General features: G+C 48.6%; 1 protein-coding gene and 2 long non-coding RNA genes across 3 annotated transcripts in view; 1 reads left to right on the top strand and 2 right to left on the bottom strand.

Moving 5' to 3' along the window:
* The window catches only part of SGSM1 (small G protein signaling modulator 1), a 99,530-nt gene extending 82,718 nt beyond the window's left edge, over nt 1-16,812 (bottom strand). Inside the window, exon 1 of the mRNA XM_082196073.1 lies at nt 16,705-16,812. The gene's annotated coding sequence lies outside the window, so the exon portion shown is untranslated. The remainder of the gene's footprint in view (nt 1-16,704) is intronic.
* Nucleotides 1-24,951, top strand: part of LOC309517099 — a 393,909-nt gene that overhangs the window by 289,815 nt on the left and 79,143 nt on the right. The window lies entirely within an intron of this gene.
* The window catches only part of LOC309517098, a 136,025-nt gene that overhangs the window by 82,718 nt on the left and 28,356 nt on the right, over nt 1-24,951 (bottom strand). The window lies entirely within an intron of this gene.

Genomic DNA, 24,951 nt, shown 5'->3' with positions numbered 1-24,951 from the left:
CAGAGTGCTTCTCAGCTGGCACTAAATTAGTACCCATGGCCCTCTGCCCACATCCAAGGTGGGATTTGCCTGCTCCCCCACCCCATTCCTCAGCACGCATAAATTCCCCAACTGAGTCTGTTCAAGCAGTGAAATAGGACCTGATTGCAGAGGGGATCCTGTGCTCAATTCCCCCAAACAGCAGACGAGGAGGGAAGCCTATTTCTGCATGGCACCATTCCAGGTGGAAGATAGGGAGCTCACAGGAAAGAATAAATCCCTGCACACAGAAAACCAGCAGCTCAGGGAGAATGGTGCTGGCCCAGCTTCACACTTCCATGCTGGTTTTCTAAGTGCAGGGAGTTTGCTTTTTCTTCTTGGCAGGGATAAACCCAACCCACCTGTGAAGCCTGCAGTGGTTCAGTCCAGGAACTGGTTCAACTCCTCACTGGGTGTTGGTGAATAGGAGATCTTTGTTGGGGCTCTCAGAGCTGGAGGGAATTCACAATGGCAAGAACCTGGCCATGGAGTCGACCCAATGCCAGGATGAACAGGATGGCCTTTTAGCAAGTAGCCAATTATCTTTGAGGTGTGTGTGGGGGGGATTTCAACCCTCTTGAGTGTTGAGCCCATAACAGAAGTGTCCTCGCATTCCTTCACAGAGCAGCAGCCCCACCCCACCCCCAATGCTGCTCTGTACAAACAAAGCTTTGCTTGTGGGGAACCATCAACTTGCCCTTCCCTCCCAAGACACTCAGATGTTTCCGGCTAGAAAGTGGGGGGGACTGCTATCCACAGCAAGAGAGAGCAAGTGGACTGCTGGCTGTCCCTCCAGAACAGCAATGACCCCGGCTTCCACCAGGCAGCCGGAAGCCCCAAGCCCACAGAAGGCAAACTGGCTGAGCGGCATTTTCCACCTGGTTCTGCAGCTGGAGGAGGGCAACCCTCAAGAGGAGACCTGAGGCAGGCTGCCAGACTGTGCTTTCTGCCCCTCCCCTCCCTGGTATCTGACATTTGCCAGTCCTCTTCCATTTAAAAAGAATCATGGGAGGCCCATAGCTTAGTGGAAGAGCTCCCCGGCTCAGTCCCCAAAGGCATATCCAGGAAGCACAGGCAATCATTCCTATGGGAGCTCTCTGAGACTTCTTTGGGCCCTGGGACTTCCTCTCTCTCCCCCCCACCCCACCCCAAAGCACTCCTTTCTTGCATCGAGGCCTCTTTCAAAATGTCTTTGTCACAGTTGACCACGGTCTCAGATCGGAATTCCTTTTACGTATGTATTGTTGTTGATTTAAACTGTTTCTGTATTTATAATTGTTGTTTAAAACTATTGTTATTTACTTCATAAAATTTACACACTGTTTGATGGTAAATGCTCAGAGAGAAGGAAGCAATAAAATTATCAGAAAAAACTGTAAAAACAACTCTTCAAAACATTCAAAAGATAAGATCAGCAATCAACAAAAGTGCACTGTCAACGTTCTACATATCCAGACTGGCTTGCCTAAATGAAAATGTTTTCAGCGGGAGCAAAAAGAGTGTGGGGGGGGGGTGTCAAGAGGCAGGGACTTCCGGAGTGTGGGTGCTGCCACACTGAAGCAGCCATGAGGGCATCTACGGGGTAAGGCCATCTGGCAGGTGAACTGCTCCCAAGTTGTTATGAACTTTATACCTTGAACAGCACCCCCCAATATTCCATTGTTTTATCTGTTTTTCTATACTGTATGTAACTGATTTATAAATGTTCTTACCTTCTAAATTGCCTTGGGATGCCTCAAGGGCCGCCATTTATAAATGAAATAAATACAAGCCTGTGAGGAGAACTCCCCTTTTTGTCCCACTTCACTTTTCTTTTACAGCAGGCGAGGAACCCTTTTCAGCCCCAGGCTGGCATTGCTCTTGGCCTGCCTTGCAAGGGACAAGCCTGCCAGCAGTGCAAGTCACCCAGGACACTTTCACACGCAGGTGTGCACACACCTCCACAGCTGACCACGCCTTCAAGGGAGAGACCGGGATGACATCCTCCAAAGGGCACTGACCTGGGCATCTCCACCCAGCCCTGCATTAAGGCTCTTTTCATGGAGGAGACGCCATCAGGGGCCAGGGTGGCTCTGCTGCCTTTGCTCTAGTTCCGCGGTTGGAGACAGAAATGCTGCTGAATACCAGTTGCTGGAAGGGAGAGTTGTAGGAGGGGAGCGCGCTGGAGTGCTTGGGTCCCACTTGTAGGTTTCCCATTATGGGCATCTGGTCAGCAACTGTGAGAGCAGGATGGGCCTGATCCAGCAGGCGCTACTGATGTTTTTAGTAGAGTCCAAGGCAGCTTGCTACACTCAACTCTTAAGGCTCCAACAACACACATTTTCCCCAGCAGTCAAACTGCCTCCTCACTGCTTTGCAAATCAAGGCTTAGAGAGAAGTTTTTAGACAGCAGTGCCAGGACCCATCCACATGAAAAGTAAACCAGGGAAGGCTAGCCTGACCTTGGCCGTGTCAGCACTGAAAAACTTCTTCTCTCATTTTGAATTTGCACAGGTGTAAACCAGGAGAGCCTTTTGGTTTGCACATTGACTATCGTCTTAACAAAACACAACTCCCTCCCACCCTGTACCCCCCTCCAATTTGTCCACCTGCTGTCACCAGCCTGTAATTCCAATATCCTGCAGGGACAAGTGGGAAAAACTATCCTGCAGATACAGCAACATCCTAATAATGAAGAAGAAAAACACACTGCTTGCATTATTCCTGTGCGTTCAATGACTGTTTGCTTTGGGTTATACAGATGATAACATAGCTGAGAAGTCTGATACGGATGGAAGAAGCACAACTGTTCTCTCTCCACCCCCTGCACACACACAAAGTTTCATTTAGGGAGACAAAAAACAATCATGGTAAGAACTGATTTTCAACAGATACCTGAGGGTGCAAAGTGGGACAATGACTTTAGGCGCCTGGGGTTAGCCTTCAGTCTTAAGGAGGTAGGGATCAAAATGTTTCTCGGATCACACACACATTGCACCCAGGTATTGCTCCTAAGCACCAGGGTTGCAACACACCTGTAGAGCCAGGTGCAGCCTTTCCCACCTTCACCATATGCAGAATTCAGTTTGGGCTCCACACTTCCCAGAACCAAAGGAAATGCCACAAGGGAGCCTTCTGCAGAGCTACATTTCCCAACAAGGAAAGGACTGGAGAATTGCACTGTTTCTGTTGAGATGGAGCTGGGGGAAGGCAAGCAGAGACCTGGAAGGTAGTGTGCATCTTGAAAGCTAAATCCATTTCCCCGCTAAAGCATACAAGTTCCTACAGCCATGTAAGGTTTCTTCATACCAACCAGGTGCAAAAACTATTATTTCTGCCTTTATTGCTGGTAACCCTCCTCCTGCCAAAATGCTTTTCTGCAGACCCGTATACAAATAGTTGAACAGAATCATAGAATTGTGGAGTTGAAAGGGACCCCCACAGGTCATCTAGTCCAACCCCCTGCAATGCAGGAATGCCTAGCTGGTTCCAGGTCTGCTCTTCTTTAAAGTGGCAGAACACCTGCTTGGCATTCAAAAGGTCCCTGGTTCAATCCCTAGCAGCGTCACCCTGTTTGAAACCCTGGAGAGCTGCTGCCAGTCAGTGTAGACAATACTGAGCTACATGGACCAAGGGCAGATAAGGCAGCCCTCCCCCCCCCCATGTCCCTATGCTTTTGCACCCTTGGAAAACGTAGTGTGCACAACAACAGGGGTGCCATCTGTTTCTGCCATAATCAGTGGGGAGCTGTAAAATGTGCCCCCAGGAAGCCCTTTCAGATCATATGATGCTACAAAGAGAAAGAAAGAAAGGTGATGCTGAGCTGACGCACATTTCCAAATTCCATCCCCTTCTAACTGCTTCACTCCCCAAAGCCACTGAAGATTTTAAAATCATGGCAGCAGCTGTTACCACGGAAACAAACTGAAGCAATCAATGCTGGAGGATGAGCTGGCAAAGCTGGGCGAGGAGCAGGAGAGTCAGCTCCAAAGAGGCGGGGGGGGGGGCACATGGATCTTTTTCTGGAACATTTTCAAAGCAGCAGAGGCAGAGGAAGGGAGCTCTTGGGGGAGGGGGCACAAAAAGCACCTTGAGCAGGAGAAAGCAGAGGCTATGACCTTCAAAGAGAAAGGAATTGGCCCTGGAGGCTCTTCCTCAGCCAACTCACAGCAGAAAGCTCCCCCCTCCCAGGTATTTCAGGGGGGGGGGCACCAGCAACTGACTTTAAAATAAAATGAAACACACAATTGTTAATTGCGGCCATGGCTAGTTTGGTCCCAAACCCACATATGAGCAAAAATAAAATAACTCCGGCTCTTAAAGGATGGTTCATGTATCTTGTATCAGGTATAGATACCATCATCTTAAAAGATACATTCTCCCAACTCTCACATATTTTTACTTATTTTTGTTTATTTGTTTAACTTAATATTTATTTTGTTCATTTATTTTATTCATTTCTATACCGCTTTATATTTTTAAGAAAAATCTCAAAGCAGTTTACAACATATTAAATCAATAAATCATAGAATCATAGAGTCATAGAATCATAGAGTTGGAAGAGACCACAAGGGCCATCGAGTCCAACCCCCTGCCAAGCAGGAAACACCATCAGAGCACTCCTGACATATGGTTGTCAAGCCTCTGCTTAAAGACCTCCAAAGTAGGAGACTCCACCACACTCCTTGGCAGCAAATTCCACTGTCGAACAGCTCTCACTGTCAGGAAGTTCTTCCTAATGTTTAGGTGGAATCTTCTTTCTTGTAGTTTGGATCCATTGCTCCGTGTCCGCTTCTCTGGAGCAGCAGAAAACAACCTTTCTCCCTCCTCTATGTGACATCCTTTTATATATTTGAACATGGCTATCATATCACCCCTTAACCTCCTCTTCTCCAGGCTAAACATGCCCAGCTCCCTTAGCCGTTCCTCATAAGGCATCGTTTCCAGGCCTTTGACCATTTTGGTTGCCCTCCTCTGGACACGTTCCAGTTTGTCAGTGTCCTTCTTGAATTGTGGTGCCCAGAACTGGACACAGTACTCCAGGTGTGGTCTGACCAGAGCAGAATACAGTGGCACTATTACTTCCCTTGATCTAGATGCTATACTCCTATTGATGCAGCCCAGAATTGCATTGGCTTTTTTAGCTGCCACGTCACACTGTTGGCTCATGTCAAGTTTGTGGTCAACCAAGACTCCTAGATCCTTTTCACATGTACTGCTCTCAAGCCAGGTGTCACCCATCTTGTATTTGTGCCTCTCATTTTTTTTGCCCAAGTGCAATACTTTACATTTCTCCCTGTTAAAATTCATCTTGTTTATTTTTGCCCAGTTCTCTAATCTGTCAAGGTCGTTTTGAAGTGTGATCCTGTCCTCTGGGGTGTTAGCCATCCCTCCCAGTTTGGTGTCATCTGCAAATTTGATCAGGATACCCTTGAGTCCATCATCCAAGTCGTTGATAAAGATGTTGAATAAGACCGGGCCCAAGACAGAACCCTGTGGCACCCCACTAGTCACTCTTCTCCAGGATGAAGAGGAACCATTGATGAGCACCCTTTGGGTTCGGTCAGTCAGCCAGTTACAAATCCACTGAGTGGTAGCATAGTCAAGACCACATTTTACCAGCTTCTTTACAAGAATATCATGGGGCACCTTGTCAAATGCCTTGCTGAAATCAAGGTAGGCTACATCCACTGCGTTCCCTTCATCTACCAGGCTTGTAATTCTGTCAAAAAACGAGATCAGGTTAGTCTGACATGACTTATTTTTCAGAAATCCATGCTGACTATTGGTGATCACAGCATTCCTTTCTAGGTGCTCACAGACTGTTTGCTTAATGATCTGCTCCAGAATCTTCCCTGGTATTGATGTCAGACTGACTGGGCGGTAATTATTCGGGTCCTCTCTTTTCCCCTTTTTGAAAATAGGGACAACATTTGCCCTCCTCCAGTCTGCCGGGACTTCGCCTGTTCTCCAGGAATTCTCAAAGATGACTGCCAGTGGTTCTGAGATCACATCTGCCAGTTCTTTTAATACTCTTGGATGCAGTTCATCTGGCCCTGGAGACTTGAATATATCTAAACTAGCCAAGTATTCTTGTACTATCTCATTAGTTATTCTGGGCTGTGTTTCCTTTGCTGATTCATTTGCTCCAAATTCTTCAGGTCGGGCATTGTTTTCTTTATCGGAGAAGGCTGAGGCAAAGAAGGCATTGAGGAGTTCAGCCCTTTCTGTGTCCCCTGTTTGCATTTCACCATCTTCTCCTCTGAGTAAGCCGCTTTGAGACTCCTTAAAGGGAGTGAAAGGCGGGATATCAAATCCAAACTCTTCTTCTTCTTCTTCTTCTTCTTCTTCTTCTTCAGCAGAGTCAATGGCCCACATAGTCCAGCATCCTGTTCTCACAGCAGCCACCCAGAGGCCCACAAGCAAGGCCAGGGCACACCAGCGCTCTTCCACTTGCAATTCCCTGCAAGGGGTATTCAGGGGTGTGCATGCCTTCTTTAACAGGAGAGGGAGAGGGTAAGAAGGCATTGAGGAGTTCAGCCCTTTCTGTGTCCCCTGTTTGCATTTCACCATCTTCTCCTCTGAGTGACCCCATTGTTTCTTTGTTCTTCCTTTTGCTACGAACATACCCATAAAAGCCTTTTTTGTTGCTTTTAACCTCTCTAGCAAGCCTGAGTTCATTCTGTGCTTTAGCTTTTCTGACTTTGTGTCTACACGTGCTGGCTATTTGTTTGAATTCCTCTTTGGTGGTTTCCCCCCTTTTCCATTTTTTGTACACATCCTTTTTTAATCTTAATTCAGTTAAAAGTTCTTTAGATAGCCACCCTGGCTTCTTTAGGCACCTTCCATGTTTCCGTCTCATTGGTATTGCCTGACGTTGTGCTTTTAGTATCTCCCTCTTAACAAACTCCCAGCCATCATGAACTCCCTTTCCTTTTAGTATTGTTGTCCATGGGATCTCACCCAGCACTTCCCTAAGTTTTATGAAGTCGGCTTTCTTAAAGTCAAGAAATTGAGTCCTAGTATGCTTGGCTGCTCCTTTCCGCTGTATAGTAAACTTCAGAAGAGCATGATCACTCGCGCCTAATGATCCTTCCACTTCTACCCCACTAACCAGGTCATCAACATTGGTTAGGACCAGATCTAAAATGGCTGTTCCTCTTGTTGCTTCTCCCACTTTCTGGACAATGAAGTTGTCTGCAAGGCCAGTGAGGAATCTGTTTGACCTTATGCTCTTGGCTAAGTTTGACGTCCAACAAATATCCGGGTAATTGAAGTCCCCCATTACTACTATCTCCCTTCCTTTTGCATGCTTGGCCATCTGTTCCAGGAAGGCATCATCTATGTCCTCCGTTTGGCTTGGGGATCTATAGTAAACTCCCATAATGAGGTCTCTGTTATTCTTCTCTCCCTTAATTTTGACCCAAATGCTCTCACTTTGGCTTTGAGGTTCTAAATCTTGGATCTCTTCACAGGTATACACATCCCTGACATATAACGCCACTCCTCCTCCTTTCTTGTCTGGTCTGTTTCTCTGAAATAGATTGTATCCCCCCATTATTACATTCCAATCGTGGGACTTATCCCACCAGGTTTCAGTGATGCCTATTATGTCATATTTAGTTTGCTGTACCAAGAGCTCAAGCTCATCTTGTTTATTTCCCATGCTTTGCGCATTAGTGTACAGGCATTGAAGTCCATTAATCATTCCCCCGTGTCTCTTATTTAAGGATTTTTTCCTCCCACCACTAGGTCCGCGTGCTGTTTGCTCCATTTGGTCTATGACATTTGGATGATCATCTTCATTAATTGATAGACTCCTACCTTCAGGAGCACTGTCTCCCTCCCCCACATTAGTCAGTTTAAAGCCCTCCTGATGAGGTTTCTGAGATTTTTGGCAAAAACATTTCTCCCAACCGTTGTGAGGTGCAGCCCATCACTTGCCAGAAGTCCATCTTCAAGAAACTGCAGTCCGTGATCTAAGAATCCAAACCGTTCCTGTTTACACCATTTGCGAAGCCAGCTGTTCACTTCCACTATTTTCCCCTCTCTCCCTGGGCCACGTCGTTCAACTGGGAGGACAGATGAGATGACAATTTGTGCATTTAGTTGCTTCAATTTCCTGCCGAGAGCCTCGTAGTCTCTTTTGATCTTCTGGAGGCTATTGCTTGCAGTGTCATTGGTTCCCACATGAACCAAGAGGAAGGGGTATTTGTCAGTGGGTTTTATGATTCCTTGCGGTCGTTAACATAATTAAAGCAATCTGAAGAAAGTCAAATATAGAGTATACAGTCAAAGCAACATAACAGAAAACTAAAATATTATCTTAAAGATTTCAAAATAAAGCATTACAAAGGAGGTCAACTACAGAATGCATACTTAGCACAGTAGGGCTGGGGGAGTCTGGCCCTGCCCCCTAGGCCAGGTGGAAAGGGCCTTGCAGGGAGCAGCCCCCACGCCTCACAGCCTTCTTTAAGGAGCTCAAAGTGGCATACGAAACTTTCTCCCTCTTTTGTCTTCACAACAACCCTGCGAGGCAGGAAAGGCTGAGAAAAGCAGTGACAGGCCCAGTGCGCTTCATGTCCAAGCCGGGCTATGAATCCCAGGCGCCAGTCCCACACTCTAACCTTGCACCACATTGGCTCCCTTCTCACAGACAGGTTTGCCCTCTACATTTTTTTTTAAAAAGAGCAACTCATATTATATATAAGTGTGTTTTCTCAACCTGCCTTCCAATGGAAGTTTTTAGTTGGTCAAACAATTTCTAACCTATTTACAGAATAAGATACTGCAATTCTCCTAATCAGAAGAGATGTAGATTCGCATCAACTTCCCCAACAATTCTGTGTTCTGTTGACCATCCAACAGAGAAAATGGCTTGTAACGCCCCAACTTGTGTCACTGGGTGGTGGGAAGGTAGGAGTTGTAACCCAGCACCATGCGGAGGCACCAGGTTGCAGGAGGGGGCTCTGCTTTTACAAAAATTAAGTGAGGAGGTGGCGGAGAACCAGTGTGGTATAGTGGTTAAGAGCGGTAGTCACGTAATCTGGGGAACCGGGTTCGCGTCCCCGCTCCTCCACATGCAGCTGCTGGGTGACCTTGGGCTAGTCACACTTCTTTGAAGTCTCTCAGCCTCACTCACCTCACAAAGTGTTTGTTGTGGGGGAGGAAGGGAAAGGAGAATGTTAGAATCATAGAATCATAGAGTTGGAAGAGACCACAAGGGCCATCGAGTCCAACCCCCTGCCAAGCAGGAAACACCATCAGAGCACTCCTGACATATGGTTGTCAAGCCTCTGCTTAAAGACCTCCAAAGTAGGAGACTCCACCACACTCCTTGGCAGCAAATTCCACTGTCAAACAGCTCTTACTGTCAGGAAGTTCTTCCTAATGTTTAGGTGGAATCTTCTTTCTTGTAGTTTGGATCCATTGCTCCGTGTCCGCTTCTCTGGAGCAGCAGAAAACAACCTTTCTCCCTCCTCTAGGTGACATCCTTTTATATATTTGAACATGGCTATCATATCACCCCTTAACCTCCTCTTCTCCAGGCTAAACATGCCCAGCTCCCTTAGCCGTTCCTCATAAGGCATTGTTTCCAGGCCTTTGACCATTTTGGTTGCCCTCCTCTGGACACGTTCCAGTTGGTCAGTGTCCTTCTTGAATTGTGGTGCCCAGAACTGGACACAGTACTCTAGGTCAGTGTTTCCCAACCTTTTTTGGGCAAAAGCACACTTGTTTCATGAAAAAAATCTCGAGGCACACCACCATTACAGCCCCGTGACGTCAGTGCGCAGCGTCACGCCGGGAGGGACATGAATTGCTAGCAAATTACATAATCACCTCCTTGAGGGCTGGCTCAACTTCTCCGAAGGCAGAACCCCATTAATTAACAGCACAGACTCACACCATAGCCAAGACGAGGGGGGGAAACCTCAGTCATGCACAGTCATGCACATGTGGGGGCTAAATGAGGACGAAGACCGGGCAGAGAGCAGGGTTCAAATCACCCCACCTGGCCAGGACAATCCCTGGGTGCTCCCTTGGGCCACTCGCCTGACCCACCTCGGAGGACTGTTGTGGCGAGGATAACACGGGGAGAACCACGCGCGCCCCCGGGAGCTCCTTGGAGGAGAAAGCGGGCGATGAATGCAATGCACGAAATATATGAGAGGCGACCAGGTTTTGCAGGTGAAGGGCCCCCGCCAGCCTCCGCTTCCAACACCCGGCGCAACGACGCCGAAGTTTCCCCCCGGGCTCGGCTCGGGGAGCAGCGCTGCTCCCCCCGGCTCCCCTTCGCCCTCCCGGCTCTCTCTGCCGCCCACTGGGGACCCCCCTCACCTGCCAAGTCCGGAGCGCCGGTCATTCCATGGCCGGGAGAAGAGCGCTTCAAACAAAACGCCCGGCCCGCCAGGCCACGCTGGGAAACGTAGTTTGCGCACCCCGCGCGGGCGCGGAGCCCAAGGGCGAGGGGACTATGGATCTCGGCAGCCCCCGCGGCGGGGACGGAGGGGGAGAGGCCGGGTGCAGGGATGGAGGGACGGGTGGGCGAGCAAGTGAGTGAGTGGCAGCCGCCAAGCCTTGGCCGAGAGCCAGGAAGGGCCTCCCCGGAGGAGGAGGAGGAGGGAGGCACAGAGCGGGAGGGAACCCCAGGGGTCATCTAGTGACGGCGTCCCAATCGAAAATGTGACTTTTAAAAAAAAAATCTTTCGGATTTCTTAATTTTTCCCGCGGCACACCAGGCAACATCTCGCGGCACACTAGTGTGCCGCGGAACAGTGGTTGGGAAACACTGCTCTAGGTGAGGTCTGACCAGAGCAGAATACAGTGGCACTATTACTTCCCTTGATCTAGATGCTATACTCCTATTGATGCAGCCAAGAATTGCATTGGCTTTTTTAGCTGCCGCGTCACACTGTTGGCTCATGTCAAGTTTATGGTCAACCAAGACTCCTAGATCCGTTTCACATGTACTGCTCTCAAGCCAGGTGTCCCCCATCTTGTATTTGTGCCTCTCATTTTTTTTTTGCCCAAGTGCAATACTTTACATTTCTCCCTGTTAAAATTCATCTTGTTTGTTTTTGCCCAGTTCTCTAATCTGTCAAGGTCGTTTTGAAGTGCGATCCTGTCCTCTGGGGTGTTAGCCACCCCTCCCAGTTTGGTGTCATCTGCAAATTTGATCAGGATGCCCTTGAGTCCATCATCCAAGTCATTGATAAAGATGTTGAATAAGACAGAACCCTGTGGCACCCCACTAGTCACTCTTCTCCAGGATGAAGAGGAACCATTGATGAGAACCCTTTGGGTTCGGTCAGTCAGCCAGTTACAAATCCACTGAGTGGTAGCATAGTCAGGACCGCATTTTACCAGCTTCTTTACAAGAATATCATGGGGCACCTTGTCAAATGCCTTGCTGAAATCAAGGTAGGCTACATCCACTGCGTTCCCTTCATCTACCAGGCTTGTAATTCTGTCAAAAAACGAGATCAGGTTAGTCTGACATGACTTATTTTTCAGAAATCCATGCTGACTATTGGTGATCACAGCATTCCTTTCTAGGTGCTCACAGACTGTTTGCTTAATGATCTGCTCCAGAATCTTCCCTGGTATTGATGTCAGACTGACTGGGCGGTAATTATTCGGGTCCTCTCTTTTCCCCTTTTTGAAAATAGGGACAACATTTGCCCTCCTCCAGTCTGCCGGGACTTCGCCTGTTCTCCAGGAATTCTCAAAGATGACTGCCAGTGGTTCTGAGATCACATCTGCCAGTTCTTTTAATACTCTTGGATGCAGTTCATCTGGCCCTGGAGACTTGAATATATCTAAACTAGCCAAGTATTCTTGTACTATCTCATTAGTTATTCTGGGCTGTGTTTCCTTTGCTGATTCATTTGCTCCAAATTCTTCAGGTCGGGCATTGTTTTCTTTATCGGAGAAGGCTGAGGCAAAGAAGGCATTGAGGAGTTCAGCCCTTTCTGTGTCCCCTGTTTGCATTTCACCATCTTCTCCTCTGAGTAAGCCGCTTTGAGACTCCTTAAAGGGAGTGAAAGGCGGGATATCAAATCCAAACTCTTCTTCTTCTTCTTCTTCTTCTTCAGCAGAGTCAATGGCCCACATAGTCCAGCATCCTGTTCTCACAGCAGCCACCCAGAGGCCCACAAGCAAGGCCAGGGCACACCAGCGCTCTTCCACTTGCAATTCCCTGCAAGGGGTATTCAGGGGTGTGCATGCCTTCTTTAACAGGAGAGGGAGAGGGTAAGAAGACTGGGTGGGGGATCAAGCCAAATGGGGGCCCCTGTAGTCCAGCCACCCAGAGGCCCCCATGGGAAGCCCACCATTAGGACTCTCCCCAATTGCAATTCCCAGTAAGTGTTCTTCAGAGGTATCCTGGCTCCACCAGTGGAGGCAGAACATAGGAAGTGCTTGGCTGTGGGATCCATGCCGTCCAGCCTCCTGTTCTCACCGTGGGCAGCCAGGGGCCTGTGGGATCTGAGCACAAGGCTTCCAGCAACTGGCATTCAGACTGTGGAGGCAGAGGACAGCCCATGTGGCCGATCCTCTTTAAGGCCCTCCTAGTTGGGGGCATCACTGCCTCTGGTGGGAGCGAGTTCCGCTATGCACTGCACAAGGAAGGCCTTTCTGCCCTGAATCCTCCATCCTGATTGGATGTCCATGAGGAAACAGCTCTCACTGACTGCAGGCCATTCTGAGAACAACCACCAACGCCACACAATCAATAACTCTCCAGAAAAAGCTATCCAAGAATAGACCTTAAGAGTGTTCAGCACCAAGGAATAAAAACATCTTAAGCTCATTGCCGGCAGAGCAGGCAATTAAAAGGTGCTGGAGACGACCTCCACCTTGTGCCCTGGGAGCCCCATTTAAAAATCAAAGGGAAGACACACAACTGAGGAGGATGCCTTCTGGGTCAGCAGGATGCTACCCTCGCTGCCACTGTGAGCCCCCACCCCCGGTGTTAAGTAACCACCACCCCTCCAATATTGGTGGGGTTGCCAAGGCAACCAGAAGAACTTCATTCTGCTTTCTCACCATCAATACATAAATTGGGACTGCATGAACTGGTTCCCTTGCTATTCCTTGAGAGCATTTAGAGTCAGCCAGAAAGAGAAAAAGATGCTGACATATTTTTTTGCTTGCTTCACGCAAACCATGGCTGTGTTTTTTCAGTGTGTTTCACCTTTGGGACACAATTCATGTGTGTGTGTGTGTGTGTGTGTGTGCGCGCGCGCGTGTGCGTGTGAATGTGAATGTGAATGTGATGCTTTTTGGCAAAGCATCATTTCCCCAGCACTTGTCACTATAAAACTATCTCACAAGATGATGGGCCCCATCTGCACTCTAGATGTAAAGTGGTATCGCACCACTTTAAGCAGCCATGTCTTTCCCCAAAGAATCCTGGGAATTGTAGTGTTAAGGGTGGGGAGCATTGTTGGGAGACCCCCTATCCCCCTCACAGAGCTACAGTTCCCTGAGAAGAGGGACTGACCATTAAACCACACTGAGAATTGAAGTTTTGTGAGACAAATAGTTCTGTTAGGGCCTCTCAGCACCAAACAACAAACTACAGTTCCCAGGATTCTTTGGGGGAAAGGCTATGATAGTTTAAAGTGGCTTGCTAGTGTTTTACATTTACAGTGGGGACACTTTCATATTAGCCCACCACCAGATTCCTTGAGAGGAGCTCAGAGAAGGAGGAGGAATGTGTTTTCGGGCCACCCAACTCCTTCATCCCAGAGATCATAAAGTGGGCAGGCATGCTCTCTCTCTCTCTCTCTCTCTATCAACTGCAAATTACATGCAAGCAGAGAAGCACAATTTATTTGACTAACAGAGGAATTGCCAGCTCACAACTGCAAACAGAAATAAAACTCCCAGGCCAATGTGGACACGTGCTCATATTTCTTATTTCTTGCACAACTTACACCCCAACACAGGAGATACAAGGCAGTCCGGCCTGGAGAACATCACCATCCAAGGTTTGTGACACATTCCCCATGTGCCACAGTTCACATCCCAGCCCAGTTTGCCTTTCACATCCTGGTCCCTCCCTGTGAGGCAGCCTGAATGAAACTCATCTCTGGCACTTACATAACCATCATCACGGTGGCTTGCTGATTAAAAGCCCTATGCAGACTCCAGCTCTCCCAGGCTCACAGGAAGAGGCGCACAGCACCTATGGCTTGGTACATGGCTGGCTGTAGGAGGAGCAGGGAGCATTGTGGCTCAGGGACAGAATGCCTGCCTCACAAGCAAAAGGTCCCAGGTTCAATCCCTGCCTCAGAGCCTGGAGAGCAGCTGCTCCTTGTGTCAGCTGGAAAGGGTGGAGCAGCCCCAAAGACCACCCTGCCCCATGGGAGACCACCATGTTGAGCAGAGGTCAGAAAGAAAAATGGGCCTAGTAGTTGACGTGCGCCTCACCTTTGCACAGGAGGTTTCATCCCAGCCATGCCAAAATCTAAGGGCAATTCCACAGTATATATTTAAAGCACATGACTTCCTTGCAAAGTATCCTGGAAAGTGCTGTGTCTCCCCACCAGAGTTACAATTCCCAGTACTCTTAACAAACTACAGGTCCCAGAATTCTTTGGGGGAAGTCACTTTTTAAAATGTGCCTTGTGTGGATCTGCACGGAGGTTTCCCTACATGCACTTCTCCATCCAGGCTCCCAGTTGAAGGGGACACATCCCCTTCGGGCCAAAGGATGGTGGGCATGGAGCCGGGCTGGTGAGGGGCACAGCCTGCAAAGAGGGTTGGCCAGGGAGACCTCCTGCAGAGGTTCCCCATCCCTGGCATGGACCGTCCTGAGCCAGATGGACCAGTGGGCAGCGGGAGCCCCTGGTCTCTCTAGCCCAGGGACGCGGACTTATAAAAAATATTGGGGGGGCCCGGGAAAGCTCGTGAAATGTAAATAAGCTCATGAATATGCAAATAAGCTCATGAATATGCAAATAAAGTGGCGCCGCCCCCTCGTGAGCGAATAGGGGAGAGCGTGCTGTTGCCTATTTATCAGCTCCGGAACAGCTGATATGCGGGAAACCTGGGGCTAGAGGCAGGAGCCCCCGCCCCCGGGGATTCCCTAATCTCGCGGGGGACGGCCGGGGCTCTCCGGCTAGGGCGCGCGGCTGGCTGGCTGGCGAGGGAGCAGGTGGGGAGGAGGCGGGGGACGGCGGCGGCGCCCGAGATTATTGGGGGGGCTGAGCCCCCCCAAAAAAATTTTTGAGGGGGCTCAAGCCCCCTCAAGCCCCATGGAGTCGGCGCCTATGCTCTAGCCCCCAGCAAGGGCTTTGCTCCAGTCGGTGACAAAAGAAAACACAGGAGAGGCTTTGAAGTGGAGAAGCATCAGGCCTTGGCAAACGAATGCAGTGACCTCTTCTTGTTCATCTTGCCCTTGGTGGGTCTGTCAGGACGCAGCAACAGATGATGCCAGAATTCAATTAATGGGCGCAACGGAGCCAAACTTCCCCATGGGGTCAGGCCAGCCAGCCAGCCTGCAGCTCCCCTCCCAAGAGAGCACAAGTGAATGTACAGTGAGAGGGAGCTGCAAAGGGGCAGCCCAGTACCAGCCGCACACACCTCCTAGGCTGTGGACTCTGCACAATCCAGAACGAGACTTACATAAGCAGCAACTCTTTTAGCACCACATGGGAAAGATTGGAGGAGCGGGGGGGGGGGACAAAATCAGAGCCATCTCAGTTCTGATCCTTGGGGGAGGGGGGAGGGGGAGGGGGAGGATGAAAGGGTCTTGAACCCTTAGGAATGTTCATCGGCTAGGCAGACAGGTCCAGATGTCACGCTGCCAGAGACCTTGAGAAATTCTTCATGTTCCAATAACGCTGAAGGCAACAAAGATAATAAATAAGCTGCCCAGAGGGCAAGCGATGCCCATCTTCCCCAGGACATGTTCCAGACTAGAGAGGAAGGGTTGTCCCCAGATGGGGGAAAGCCACTCTGTGTGTTCTCAGAGACTCCCTTTACCTCTACTATCTCATCTTGCCCCAGGGACTAGTGTCGTCTTAAACTTAAGTCCTGTTGGATCAGGAAGAGATGTCCAGCACCCGACTCTCAGTGGCCAGCCAGATACCTGCGGGAAGTCCCCCACGGGCCCCAGCACCACCTCCGGTGCCCAACAACTGGTCGCCTCTCCACGCCACCTCTCATCTGTGCGCCTCCATGGTGACCTTGCTGCCATGGCCTGCCCCAAATAAGGGGAGCATGGGAGACAGGAGCAAGGTCTCTGAGCATGTGAAGACTGCAAAGACCACTATGACAGGGTAACCCTGCACATGCAGGGCAAAATGGGGAAGGAGTGACATGCCCCCCCCAAAAAAAAATCTGGAGAGTTTTGCATCCCTTCCTGCATTGCCTCGCTTTCCTTTTTTGAACAAACTGATCTGCTCTTTGGGGTAACAACCCCCCCCCCATGTCCATTTGCAGCTGGCCAGGTTTCTTCTTCCTGAGAGGAGGGAGGAAATCTCCTCGCTCAGTCTAAGGCCCCCAAAAAGGGGGGGAATGGAAAAGCTGCTTTACTCTCCCCTGCCCCCCTCCGCCTTGAATAGGATGAGTCAAGCGCATGGAGCTAAAGGCAGGAGACTCTTCAGTCGCACCCCCGAAAAGCCCCAGCACCCCCCCAGCCACGAGCCCTGCCCCCCCTCCGTGGTGCCCCCCGCGGGGCAAGCAGCGCGCACCCACCTCCTTCTTGGCGCTGCGCAGGAGGCGCTGCCGCGTCTCGGCCTCGGCGGGCAGCAGCAGCAGCGACGAGGGCGTCAAGGCGCGCAGGGCGGCCGCCGAGCCCCCCGACGCCCCCCGGCTGCCGCCTCCGCCGCCCCCCGCCGCGCCCGCCCCCCGCCGGCCCCCGGCCGGAGAGGAGGAGGAGGTCGCCGCCGCCGCCGCCGCCGCCGCCATGGTGCGCTTCCTCCTTCTGCCCGAGCGCAGGGAGCCGCTGGCCGCCGAGGGAGGGCGGGTGGCTGCGCTGCGCTGCGCGGGGCTGGGCGAGCCCGACGCGCCGCCCCTCGAGCTCCCCAGCCGCCTCCGCCTACGGCCTCCGCCGGCCGCCTTCCCGCGGACTAGCCGCTTGGCACCGCGAAGGGGAGGGGCTCCGCTGGCGCCTCCACCCCAGCCAGGAAACGCGAAATGATAGGAAATTCGATAATCAATTGCTAAAACATTTACGTACAGGATATAATGAATGAAATTTTAATATTAGGGAAAGTCCCGGAGACATAGAAAGAGGCATATATAACATTAAATCCAAAACAAGATACTGATGTGGCTTCCATAAAAAAATTATAGGCTTATTTCATTATTAAATAATGATTATAAATTGTTTGCTAACATAATGGCCAATAGAATGAAAACAGTATTGGAAGAGTACATACACCCTGATCAGGCAGGATTTCTTCCAGGTAGACAAATTAAGGATAATATAAGAAATATTATAGATATTATAGAATACCTGGAAATGAGAAATGAAAAACAAGCAGCATTGATGCTTATAACAAAATTTAAAAAATCCTTCCAGTAACATGTTAGAGACCAACTAAGTTTGTTATTGGTGTGAGCTTTTCTGTGCATACCTGCAGAAGTGTGATACCTGTGACACTGAAAAAGAATTTGACAATGTCTCTTGGGAATTTATGAAAAAAAGTACTTGAAGAAATGAATTTCAGAGAAAATTTTAGAAAAGGAATCCAAGCTACATACAGTGGTACCTCAGGTTACATACACTTCAGGTTACAGACTCTGCTAACCCAGAAATAGTGCTTCAGGTTAAGAACTTTGCTTCAGGATGAGAACAGAAATTGTGCTCTGGCGGCGCGGCAGCAGCAGGAGGCCCCATTAGCTAAAGTGGTGCTTCAGGTTAAGTACGGACCTCCGGAATGAATTAAGTACTTAACCCGAGGTACCACTGTATTCAGATCAAAAAGCGAAATTAATTGTCAATCAGGTGGTAACAGAAGAATGTAAAATACAAAAAGGAACAAGACAAGGATGTCTGCTATCACTTTTATTTATTTTAGTCCTGGAAGTCCTGGCGAGAAACATAAGGGCAGATGAAAACATTAAAGGAATTAAAGTAGGGGAAAAGTCATATAAATTGAAAGCCTATGCAGACGATCTGGTAATTACAGTTGAAGATCCCAAAAACACTCTTCTGACAGTGTTAGAAAGAATTCAAGAGTTTGGGCAAGTAGCAGGATTTACATTAAACAAAAGTAAGACCAAGTTATTAGTTAAAAATCTAACAGAAGCAGATAACAAGGAATTATCTCAAACCATAGAAATAGAAACCCATAAAAGGTTAAATATTTAGGAATTTGGCTAACAACCAGAAATATCAATATTTATAATTTTGAAAATGTTGGAATGAGTTAAAAGGGAATCTAGAAATATGGGGCAGAATGAATTTATCATTATTAGGAATAATTGCAGCAATTAAAATGAACACATTGCCAAAAATGTTGTTTTTATTCCAGACAACACTGGTAATAAGCAACACAGTTTGCTTCAAGAAATGGCGAAAAGATATTTCTAAATTTATCTGGAAAGGGAAGAAACCAAGGATAAAACATAAAATATTAACAGATACTAAAGATAGAGGAGGATTCTCCCTTTCAGATTTCAAACTTTATTATGAAGTGAGCTGTGCTACTTGGATCCGGGATTGGATTAAATTAGAAAATACCGATTTACTGGATCTGGAAGGACATAATAATAGATTTGGTTGGCATGTGTACTTATGGTATAATAAAGCAAAAGTACCTAAAGCTTTTCATAATCATATAATCAGGAAATCATTGATAAAAGTATGGGGGAAATATAAAGATTTATTAGAACAAAAAACTCTGTGGTGGATCGCCCCAACAGAAGCAATTTCAATTAAAAAGATAAATATGGAAGGGAAATGGCCGACATATAGAGATTTGCAGATAGAAAGAGAAGGGAAATTAAAATTTAAGGATTATGATGAGATAAGAGAACACATTCATGATTGGCTGCAGCATCATCAGTTAAATGAGGTTTTTAAAGAAGATAGTAAGAAAGGATTTGGATATATCATATCTAGATTTCAAAGAGAAATTGTAGATGATAATAATAAACTCTTAAAGAAAATGTGTAATTTATTATTAGAATGGGAGACTAAAGATGAAGAGGTCAAATCTGTAACAATTAAATGGGCACAAGATATAGGACACAACATACAATGGATGATTGGGGAAAATTATGGACTCCATTCTGGATTTGTGGAAGGTTGCCTCCTTAGTCCTTTCTGCTCCTGAAGATATCCCACAAGGCAAAGGAGGTTTAGGATCAGACTTTTTCTTCTCCTAGATGGGCTCCCTTTCCAGGTGGACAAGCCCCATCTGCCCCTCACTTCCCTCCACAACAAAGGCAGAAACTACCTTCCTGACTGTTGGACCTTCTCTTGGTCTCTCTCATCCGATCCATCTGCCAGAGCCTGTCTTTGCATGCAGGGAAGTCCCTAACTTCCCAAGGATTTGAGACCCATCGGCTCTCCTTCCCTGGTTTAGCTGGCCAGTCAAAGCCGTTCCCAAGATTGTGGCTGCTGTGGCATGCTAACAGCTTCTAGGAGCCACAGGTGAGAGCCGAAGGGCAGTGGGTGGTGGGTGGGCAGGCGGGGAGGACCAAAGGTGGACAAACTGTTGGGATACTGCCAGGGAGACAAAGGCCATCATGCCCCCAAGCCGTCTCCGTTGCGATCCATCGATCTCCCATAGACACGCAGTATCATTCAATTAGCGACACGAGCTCCAGAAATAGCTTGCCACATTCCAGAGCTGGTGCATGCTGTATCAGCAGAGTTTGCACAGCGAAAGACGCATGCAAACTTGACATGAGCCAACAGTGTGACGCGGCAGCTAAAAAAGCCAATGCAATTCTGGGCTGCATCAATAGGAGTATAGCATCTAGATCAAGGGAAGTAATAGTGCCACTGTATTCTGCTCTGGTCAGACCTCACCTGGAGTACTGCGTCCAGTTCTGGGCACCACAGTTCAAGAAGGACACTGACAAACTGGAACGTGTCCAGAGGAGGGCAACCAAAATGGTCAAAGGCCTGGAAACAATGCCTTATGAGGAACGGCTAAGGGAGCTGGGCATGTTTAGCCTGGAGAAGAGGTTAAGGGGTGATATGATAGCCATGTTCAAATATATAAAAGGATGTCACATAGAGGAGGGAGAAAGGTTGTTTTCTGCTGCTCCAGAGAAGCGGACACGGAGCAATGGATCCAAACTACAAGAAAGAAGATTCCACCTAAACATTAGGAAGAACTTCCTGACAGTGAGAGCTGTTCGACAGTGGAATTTGCTGCCAAGGAGTGTGGTGGAGTCTCCTCCTTTGGAGGTCTTTAAGCAGAGGCTTGACAATCATATGTCAGGAGTGCTCTGATGGTGTTTCCTGCTTGGCAGGGGGTTGGACTCGATGGCCCTTGTGGTCTCTTCCAACTCTATGATTCTATGATTCTATGATTCTATGATTCTATGCAGGAGAGCATTATTTACAACTTTATTCAGCGTTGGTCAGAACAAAGAAAACATGACTGCCTGCGTTGATGTCTCAGGCACAGAGAGAAAACGAAAGCAATAGACAAAAATATAAACTTCCTGTGAACAGGAAATACGCAGACTCTGTGACTCACAAAGCCTGCTCCCTTTTAAGGTGGAACGGAAATATCCTAACATAACACAAACTACCCCAGAAGGAGCATGATGTTTCCCCTACCAGATGTTCTACCCTAACACCCCAATATATAAATGTAATGAATAAAGAAACACATGCTTGGATATGTAATGAATATGCAATAAGCAGTTCTAGTATGGGAAGGCTCCTCCTCTCTCACTGGTAATTAGAGCTCATTTTTTAGTCCTTTTGGGGAAGGGCCATCCTGCCCTCTGGGGGGGGGGGGGGCTCCTGACTCGCAGCTGCCCTCCTCCCAGAGGGAGCCCTGCTTGCGCTTCCTCATGTAGCTGGAAAAGCACCAGGTACAGGAGAGGCCCCAGGATGAAGGAGATAAAGGCTTCCTTGCCCTTTGCCCACCAAGGCTCTCCCCACCCCCCACTGAAATCTCCACTCCTGTCAATCTTCCTGCACCCCTTGCAGGCAGATGAACATCAGCTCAGTCCGGCCTGTCACTTCCCATCAAGGTCAGCTTCACAGAGCAACTTCTGAACTGTGGGCAGGAGCCACAAAGGGAGCTGGGCCTCACCACCTTCCTGGGCTGGCAGCTCAATAACATGCTCCGTGTCGTTTCTCTCCGTGTCCCACGCCTCTTTTCCAGGGAAGAAGAAGCTGAGAGCAGCACCAAATGCTGTTTCTGAGGTGGCCAGCTTTCATGCTAAACCCTGCTCCTATGCCTCTCACCAGTAGCTTGATCTACACACATCATCTGGGGGCTTCTAGTGCTCATCTGCCTGCAGTGAAAAGCTTTGCCTGCATATTGAGCTGGTCTTAAAGGCAGAGGAGCAGCCCAGGCAAAGGTCCTCCTGACCATGGCCACGACTTCGACCCCTCCCGTGGGTCAACTTCTTCCAAAGCTTTACATAAGTCACCTTCAGCCTTTTGGTTCCTTCTCCTTCACAGTCTCCTAACAAGGGCAGAAGGTCCCAGGTTCAGTCCTTGACATTTCCCATTGAAGAGGCCAGAGGGCAGACCTGGGAAAGGTCTCTGTCTGAGACTCTGGAGAGCTACTGCCACTACAAAGAGGCATGACTGGCTTAGATGGATAGACATAGCTGTCTCCAAGATTTAAATCCCAACCAAGGGCTTCTTAATTCAGGCTCTATCAATGGGACCTGCAGGCCAAGACATCCAGAGAGTACCAGATTGGCAAAAGCTGCATTCATTTCATATCTGACGCTCACTAGAGCTCAGCCTGTTTAATCGGCATAGAATTCCAGGGCTCATCACAGAGACATATAAAGTTCTAAGATGAAAGTGGCTCTGAATATACACATCTCAGCACAACTAGACACACTCCCGAGATTCTAGGATCCAAACACTTTTGTTTAAAGAGGAAAGCTAAGGGAGTTTAAAATTCTACCTCAACTTGAATGGCGTGCAAAATGGAGAATCCTTTGCAGTCTCACTGACATTTTCCACAAAGCCCCACTTTGCCATGGTCTGCCACTGCCACCCAATGCTCACCAGGTGAAGGCACAACACTGAAACACACACGCTCTCCCTCTTGAAGGGTCAGCACTATACTGAAAAAAGGAGAATTTGGTGGCATGCTGAAATTCTTGACATGGAAATGCCAATGGGAAGAGATGGGGACAGCTTCACCCTTCCAAATTGCAACTCTCCAGCAGTTTCCAAATAATTTCCGTTCAAATGGAGGTGATGCAGGGATTCCTGACTTGGAAGGGACCAGCCTGGGAGGCAGCCTTGAGCCTGAGCACATACTGTCTTAGGACGTGACCCCTGCTTGGGTGGCCCATGACAACTGTTTGACAGCGATGTAAAACCTCCATGTCCAGTGACCAGGGGTGTTGCTATGTGACAAAAAGAACTAGGGTGCAGGCCCTTTTAAATAACTCTGATTCACTAGATCATTTCTAGATAAATGGATTTAAAATTAATTTATTTACCTCTGCGTTTCAGAAGCCGGGGGGAGCAGGCAAGAGAAGCAGATAGGTGTCACTATCTTTTGCAACAGCCTGCTGACTGCATTCATAGGAAAGTTTATTCCATGTTCACAATGTTTCTCTAACTGTTAATTTCTGTGCTTTATTTGAGCTTTCACATGACATAAAAGCCACTGCTAGAAATGTTGTGGAATATAGTGCAATCTTAGCAAATGTGTTGTTTGCAAACGGATTTTTTCCTGGAAGCAAATAACACAGAAGCAAGCACTAAACTTATATTTCACTACGTCTTTGGAAGAGACTTTTATGTGGAATGAAAACTCAGATTATAATACAGACCTGCAAAGCCCTAAATGGCCTCAGCCCTGTATACCTAAAGGAGTGTCTCCACCCCCATTGTTCAACCTGGGCACTGAGGTCCAGCGCCGAGGGTCTGCTAGCGGTTCCCTCATTGCGAGAAGTGAAGTTACAGGGAACCAGGCAGAGGGCCTTCTCAGTAGTGGCACCCGCCCTGTGGAATGCCCTCCCACCAGTTGTCAAAGAAATAAACAACTATCTGACTTTTAGAAGACATCTGAAGGCAGCCCTGTTCAGGGAAGTTTTTAATTGATGAATTATTGTATTTTAATATTTTGTTGGAAGCCACCCAGAGTGGCTGGGTAAACCCAGCCAGATGGGTGGGGTATGAAAAACAAACAAACAAATAAACAGTTCAGGAAATGCCCTGAAAATGTGATAGGTGCTGTGTAAAGGCAGACCTAGACAAACATTTTCTCTGATCTGGCAAAGCATTTGCTTATGTTCTTAGAACAAATGTTGAGCTATGAAGTCTCCATGTTCAGAGGCAGGTCTACCTCCAGAGTCCAGATGCTGGAAATTAAGGAACTGGAGAAGACACACTGCCTGGATGGCCTGCTCAAGGGCTCCTAAGAGGCATCTCTCTGGCGCCTGTTGGGAAAAGAATACTGATTTGGCTGGGGCAGGACCTGTGGCCCAACAGATCTTGTTGAACCCAAACTTCCATCTGCCCAAGCCACCAAGGGTTTGAGATTGCAGGTGTTGGGGTTCCACCAACATCTGAAGGGCCACCTCCTGGTCTCGGCTTCAAAAATACTATCCAAATTCTGCAGCCTGAAGACGTTCTGCAAGTTTTTTTTAAGAACATAATAAAATATGAAGTGCCTGCTGGATCAGGCCAATGGCCCATCTAGACCCGCATCTTGTTCTCCTGGTGGCCAACCAGATGCCTCTGGGAGACCCACAAGCAGGATACAAGCACAAGAGCAACTCTCTCCTCCTGTGGCTTCCAGCAACTGGCATTCAGAAGTACCTGCTGTCTCCAGTCTCCAGCTGTGGAGGCAGAGCATAGCCATTGTGGCTAGTAGTAACCGATAGCCCTCTTCTCTCTAATCCTCTTTTTAAGCCATCCAAGCTGGTGGGAAAGACCCTGATGCTGGGAAAGATTGAGAGCACAAGGAGAAGGGGACGAAGGAGGACGAGATGGTGGGACAGTGTTCTCGAAGCTACCAGCATGAGTCTGACCAAACTGCGGGAAGCAGTGGAAGACAGGAGGGCCTGGCGTGCTCTGGTCCAGGGGGTCACGAAGGGTCGGACACGACTAAACAACAACAAGCTGGAGGTGATCACTGCCTCCTGTGGGAGTGAGTTCCAGAGTTCAACTGTGCTTGTCCCCAGAGGCCCACTGGGAAGCTGCACCTCAGTGCAACAACATTCTCTGCACTTGTGATTCCCAGCAACTGGCATTCAGGAGTCTACCCACCATGGCTGGTAGTAGCCACTGGTAGTCTTATCTTCCTGTTTCCAAGCATTGCCAGTGGGCTTCTGCAGGAGAAGCTCTCAATGGATCAGACTATTTGTCTATACCTCTCTGCAGCTTGTGCCACTTACTCAGCACTGCCATTCAGCCTGATCCTCTTTGCCATGATTTTAAATTTCCAGTGTTGACCTTTCGCTAACCTGATCTTGGGGGGGGGGGGGAGGGGACCTGAGGCCAATATGCCTGGAGGCAGAAGATGCTGTAGCCCAGCCTGCGGGTGGCCCACAATAGCATGCCTGACTGGTTCAGTGCTCATGAGGGCCTGGTCTCTCGCTCCGAGTTCTCCACCTCCACCTTGCGAATTATTTTGCTCCTTTGATTGACAACCTAGAGCCAAAGATGACAGGAGATGTGAACATCACACTGACAGAACAGATAGGGAACTAAAGAGACTACGCTTCCCTGGCTGAGTTTCTGAGACCAGCACCACTGAGCAGAAGATAATGCTGTGCGCATGCCAGTCTCCGATTGGCAAGACTGTGGTGTCTTTAGGAGAT

This window comes from Podarcis vaucheri, assembly GCF_965113315.1.
Source record: "Podarcis vaucheri genome assembly, chromosome: 13".
Classification (NCBI taxonomy): Eukaryota; Metazoa; Chordata; class Lepidosauria; order Squamata; family Lacertidae; genus Podarcis; species Podarcis vaucheri.
This window is presented reverse-complemented; position numbering and strand designations above follow the sequence as displayed.